This window comes from Papaver somniferum, chromosome 5, assembly GCF_003573695.1.
Source record: "Papaver somniferum cultivar HN1 chromosome 5, ASM357369v1, whole genome shotgun sequence".
In the NCBI taxonomy this organism is placed as follows: domain Eukaryota; kingdom Viridiplantae; phylum Streptophyta; class Magnoliopsida; order Ranunculales; family Papaveraceae; genus Papaver; species Papaver somniferum.
The window spans coordinates 145517570-145524645 of record NC_039362.1 but is presented as its reverse complement, the minus strand read 5'-3'; positions in this window follow the sequence as shown (position 1 = coordinate 145524645).

Genomic DNA, 7076 nt, shown 5'->3' with positions numbered 1-7076 from the left:
GTAAGTCTGGTCAAAAAACCTTCTCTATAACCAGTCACTTCTTCTTTTAGCCCGCCATGGGGACTTGGTCTGATTATCAGTACGGACATTGTTAAGAGATGTGAGTAGGACGCTGGGCCTTTCAAGCGCTTCACCAAGAATTTGGAACCTGCAATCGAAGATGACGAGACCAAGAGTCACGCGGTTACACGACTCCCAAAGTTTCAAATTGGAGACATGGTAGTCAAGGAAACCTCATTTCAAGTCGGAAATATAACGGTGAAGATAGCTGTTCGGACTGATTCACCCGAAGAAAAGGAAGACGAGCCATATCTTGTGGCAGATATTCTTTTGGGCGGTTACTGCAAACTCATCAACACTGAAAAGTTTGGAAGGCATAACAGTTCACTCGCGATGGCTCAATCCTTTCAATACCTAAAGCACGGTGCTACTTCCTCCTCCAGCGTTCTTACTTTAGTATTTTCTTCAGCTGTTTCCCTTTCCTCTCAATATTTGTATCCCCTCCAATATGAATGCACCTCTTGCATTCTTAATTAGGTTTCCGATTTCTATTTGAAGCATACTTTTCATTTCAAAAGAGTTTTCTGGATCTCAAAAAAAAAACAACAAATAAATCCCGAAACATCGTGAAACAATTATCCATCAAATCACGACCAGAAAAGCCGAAACCCTGCAAAAAATACTTTACTTGAAACTTTAAAGGGAAGAATATACAAGGAATCATCAGACGACAGGAAAGTTATGGAATATCAAACAACTTATTTTGATGAAGGTTTTGGATCCTTTCGAAAAAGAGGTTGTATTCAAAGAAGCTAAATAAGCGGGATGTTATTTGGAGAAACCCTAACTTCGCCATGAATACAAAGAAGATAAAAATGAGTCTGTGAAACATCAAAGCGGCTACACGCCAAAGAGAAACGGTAAAAAGGGAAATTGGTCATCGAAAGAAGACGCCCAGATCGCCAACGCCTCTGTCAGATCCCTTTTAAAAACTTTCCCCAACAATCTTTTGGACAACAAACGTGCTATTCAGAAGCCGCCTCTGTAACAGCAACTGCAACATCCCACCCGGAAACCGCCTCAGCAGCAACAGTTTCCGCCTCCTGTCCAACACCCACTTCGAAAATCGTCTCAGCATATGCCACCACAGCTTCTTCAACGTCCCTGACAGCTGTTTTGGCGTCCAATCCAAAAGATGCTTCAGTTTCGTCAACCACAGCGGCGTCCTCCTCGGAAGCTTTTTCAGCGGGCTTTCGAAGATTTCCCGGTTCATCCGCACCAGAATCAAGGATTATGACACCATCTCGGGCAGGGAAATTAAGCTAGCTCTCCTGTAGAAGTTTTACAGACTCAGTCTTCCGCCGTTTCAATCGAGAGACGAGTCGTTCAGCCCTAGCACTGGGCTGTGAAGAAGTTTCGTTTCCCTGGGGTATCTCAACGCGCTGGGATACTTCACCATCTCCCCGCTTTTCCTCCATGTCCACCACAATGAAAGCCTGAGCATGCATCCGCACTCCACATAAAAAGGTGGAAGGCATGTCATGAATAATTTCGCCAGCTTCACGAAAAAGAGAATAAATTCTGTCCAATGCCTCATCATGAGAAGAAAACCAATTTTCGTCGATCCCAAAGCTTCTCTCCGAAGAGTCAGAGGTACGGTTGTCACTGGAAGATCCCATTATGTACTACAAAATCAAAAGATGGATAAGTTTTCGCCCTATCAGCACCAGCAATCTACATGAACAAGAAAACAGAGTGAGGAACCAGGAGAAAGCACGAGACGATATCTGTAAAGAGGATAGACGTGATTTCAAGACGATTTATACGAACGAAGGATTCAATATCGCCTCTTATATTCAGCAGAGCGATGAAATCCGAAAAAGGAAAACTTTCTACTAGTCATGAATTAAGGCGTGATATCGGCTGGAAAAGATATTTGTCTATGCGAGTCAATTAGGGTTTGATAAAAAAAACAAAAAAAAAACGTAGAAGTACGTGTTTGGAATACGCTGGCCTGTATTATCGCTTCTGCTCTACTTCCAGCCCCGGAACTTGGAAACAAAACCGGCAGTATAACATGAGGAGGAGAGCTAACACCTTTCATATGGACGTGATACTTTGGGATATGAATAAGGAAAGGATTTCCTATCTAAGCCACACATGGAAAGAGGCAACCGGGCCTGCAAGCGAAACCAACAGTACGCGCCATGCAAAGCCAACAGCCCGCGCCATGCCAAACCAGCGCTCATCCCAAGCCGATCCAACGCTAACGGCTCCATTTCAAGCCGACCAACGCTAGCAGATCCATTTTAAGCCACACCATGCCAACGGCTTGCCAAGCCAAGACAGCAACGCCAACAACTCCGCGTTCCACAGCCTAGCCAAGCTGACGCCAACTGTTTGCATCCCGGACAGCAACCACCACTACAACTCCGCGGCCTAGCTAGCATCACCACGAGCAGAATCTACGCAAAGCCACCAACACAAGAATCGTGAATTCTCCTTACCTCTCAAAAAGGTTAGACGGATCTTCCTGACCATCTTTTCATGACTTGCCATTTCGATTTTGTCCTTGTCTGTCACCGTTTTATGCTTACCTCGCAACAATGCCCCTGTTCCGAGCTAAGCAGGGGACTTAATGTTGATGGTGGTTTTTAGCTTAGGGTTAAAATCGTAAAACCTTAGTCAGACAGTGACTTCACACTTGAGTAATAATGTCTCCACTAGCACATTTATTAAACCATTCAACATGTCTGCGTAAAATTATCGGGCTACCTTTTTTTATGTAAATGCCATGCTCCACGGCAGAGCCCTCGGTACTGACTGGAATCATCTCTACACATGTCAGTCGCGCATGCTAGCCAAACGTGCCAATCACGCGTGCCACATATTTTAAACTAGGGTTTCGATACACTAAACCCTAATAGCCATATCTTCGCGCCAAAAGCATGCCAACCATGCCAGCCGCACCACCATGACAATGGCATGCCATGTCAGCCATCTCCACGCCAAAGGCATGCCAACCATGCCAGCCGCACCACTGTGCCAATGGCATGCCATGCCAGCCACATCTCCGCGCCAAAGGCATGCCAACCATGCCAACCACATCTTCGCGCCAAAGGCATACCAACCATGCCAGCCGCACCATAGGGCAAATGGCATGCCATGCTAGCCACATCCCCGCGCCAAAGGCATGCGAACCATGCCAGCCGCACCACCGTGCCAATGGCATGCCATGCCATCCACATCTCCGCGCCAAAGGAATGCCAGCCGCACCACCGTGCCAATGGCATGACATGCCAGCCAAATCTCCGCGCCAAAGGCATACCAACCGTACCAGCTGCACCATAGTGCCAATGGCATGCCATGCCAGCCACATCCCCGCGCCGAAGGCATACCAACCATGTCAGCCGCACCATAGTGCCAATGGCATGCCATGCCAGCCACACCTTCGCACCAAAGCCATGCTGGCCATGCCTCCATGCCGCTGGCTACCAAACGAAGGGTTGCAACAATCAACGACCATCCTTCCTTCTGAGATGCAAATCTCAGCCGTACAAGTTCACCACCAAGCGCATGGCAACTTTTGGCTCAATGCCAAGCCCTAATTTTGGCCTCGCCTAAACTATGCCAAAACTCTAAATTTTGGTCGCGCCTAAAACTATGCCAAAGCTATGCCGGCCATGTATCCATGTCGCTGGATGCCAAACGAAGGGTTGCAACAATCAACGGCCACCTTTCCTTCTGAGAGAAAAATCTCAGCCGTCCATGTTCGTCACCGAACGCGTGGCAGCTTTCGGCCCAATGCCAAGCGCTAATTTTGGCCGCGCCTTGAAAAAGCGAGGGTCTAACAACACCACCAAATATTTCACTTAGCGATCTGTATGGACTAAGGCTAATATAAATCAGAGAGTCTTTAATCAAACACAAGGAATAACTTGGATGGTACCAAAGACCAATATCCAAGGATCAATCAATGACAATCAACAACCAAAGGTTGGATTACTCTAATTGATGATCTAACGCACAACTTGTATTATTTCAATTATAAATATAAAACAATATAATGTGGAAATATAAATAACACAGACACCAGAAATTTTGTTAAAGAGGAAACCGCAAATGCAGAGAAACCCCGGGACCTAGTCCAGATTGAACACACACTGTATTAAGCCGCTACAGACACTAGCCCACTCCAATCTAACTTCGGACTGGACTGTAGTTGAACCCCAATCAATCTCCCACTGATCCAAGGTACAGTTATGCTCCTATGCCTCTGATCCTAGCAGGATACTGCGCACTTGATTCCCTTAGCTGATCTCACCCACAACTAAGAGTTGCTACGACCCAAAATCGTAGGTTTTGACAATAAACAAATATGTCTCACACAGACAGGTCTATCAAAGGATCAATCTGTCTCCCACAGATAAACCATAAAGGTTTTGTTCCGTCTTTTGATAATAATCAAGGTTAACAGGAACCAATTGATAATTCGGTCTTATATTCCCGAAGAACATACTAGAGTTATCAATCACCTCACAACAATCTTAATCGTATGGTAGCGAAACAAGATGTTGTGGAATCACAAATAATGAGACGAAGATGTTTGTGATTACTTTTTATATTAATCTCAAGCCAATCAATCTGATTGTACTCATACGATAGAAGATGCAAGATCCGATCACAAAACTACGATAAAATTAGTATCGGTCTGGCTTCACAATCCCAATGAAGTCTTTAAGTCGTTAACCTAGTTTTAGAAGAAGAAAACCACAGGTTAAAGGAAAATAGACTCTAGCACGCAGACTAGTATCACACGTAAGGTGTGGAGATTAGTTTTGCACAATACTAGATGTCTCCTTTCTATGGTCTTTCAAATCAGGGTTTGGAATCAATGTTAGCTTAGTAACAAAGCATTCAATATTCACTGTTAGATGAAAACCTGACTTAGATTCAAGCTAATATTTCTCAACCGTTAGATCGAAAACTTAGCTTGTTACACACACTTGAAAATTCACGCTTTTAGGTTTGTTAACCGTACCCAAACGTATGCACTTGTTGGTTCAACAATAGTTAACCAAAAGATTAGCCATATGAGCATTTCATATCAACCATGTTCTTCTTCACCATAACTAGTTCAAATGACTTCAAATGAACTAGTTAGAGAGTTGTTCAAATGCAAGGAAATCTTATGTACTACACAAGACACAATTGAAGCAAAGATGATTTGATTCACTTTAATCGTTTCATGAACTTTTATAGCCACGGTTTGCAAACTGCATTCCTTAGTCTTTTTGAGTTTAAGTTCAGAAATCATCTTCAGATATATAACCTTCTCAAGTTCGCATACTAGGTTCGCGGAATTTAGTTATCGGGCAGAGTTTACAAACTCCAGCAGAAATTCTCGGGTATGAGAACTTCACCAGTTCGCAGACTGAGTTCGAGGACTTAGCTTCATGCAAGTAGTTTGTCAACTCCAGCAGAAATTCTCGGGTTTGATAACTTCAATAGTTCACGGACTTGGATCACGCCATTCTTCTGGTTCTCTTGATCAACAAAGTTCGCAAACATTGGTTCAAGGAATATGACTTATACATAAAAGTGTTATGCTTATGTCCACCATTGGTTATGTAATATAAACTCTCATTTCAATCATTGAAACATTCTTAGAGGACGTTATACAGTTGTTACACTATTTCTCGTCAAAGCAATTTTCAAGATGATTGAAACATATCATGACTTTCGTCACATGGTAAAGATAAACTTGATCGAAGCGAAAATCTTACCAACACATATTTCGAGATATAGATAGGCGAGGTATACTCGGATCGAAATACCAAATGTGTATAATCCAAGTCTATATATATAGCATACGACTTCTTGTCTCAAAGAGTAGGAGATAGATTAGATAGACTTTTGAGTGATATATAAGTTCAAGTATTCACATACCTTTTTGTCGAGAAGTTCCACGGGTTCCTTGAGTACTTCTTCTACTTGTATGATGAATCGCCATGAATTCCTTGAGCTCATCTACCCTTTCTATCCTAGTCCCAGACTTAGCTATAATAGACTAGAAATCAAGACTTATAGTTTTGATCACTAACATTGGCTAACATGCTTGAGATAGCAACGCATGCGAGTTCGACCGAGCAGTGCTCTAACAATCTCCCCCTTTGTCAATTTTGGTGAAAAAACTATCAATACATATAGAATGCAAAAAAGATAAAGAAACTTTAGTAGCTCCTATTCCACATGTCTAATCTTCAACATTCCTCGAAATCTTCGTCACTTCCAAGTACTCCAATGATCCCAAAGGTTGTATGTTTAGCATCACCACTGTTGAAGATCGGTAGCTATAAAAATGAGAAAATATAGTTCTCGATAATTATTATACAATGTCATGGTATTATTACACAGCGTCAAAGTTCAATTGTATCACAACTTCAACAATAATACCATGGTGATATGTATCACTCCCCCTTAGTCAATACTCTATCTCACATGGAAACCACTATCCCTTACATAATGATCCGAAAACCATATGTATTTGTAGTATGAACTACATATTAATTCTCCCCCTTTTTTTCAATAAAATTGGCAAAGGTACAAGAACGGGATCATAATGAAATTTCCGAGAGAGACATTTCATGACAAAAGGAAAAAATACATACCAACTAATTTAGATGCAATCATAAAGCCGAAGCTAAATGCATTCATCAAGGAGTTTAAAGATACAAGATAACCCCTCTAAAATTCCACAGCCGCACACCCCTCAAGATATGACCATTAAGCACAAGTTCAAAAGAACTCTCCCCCATTTGATGTCATTCCCGAAAGAACAACAAGAGCGACCTTAATTTCAAAAGAAAAGAAGGATTTTATTGGATACCAAAAACCATGAAAATGACTTTCTATATCCAAAAAACTCAATCAAATTAATCACAAGTAAACCCATGATTAATTTAATCGGAATACACAATCAAATTAAACACAAGAGGTGATCAATTCAATTGATTATGCTCAACATAAGAGAACTTATGGAGACACGAAAAAAACTCAACTAGATTAATTACAAG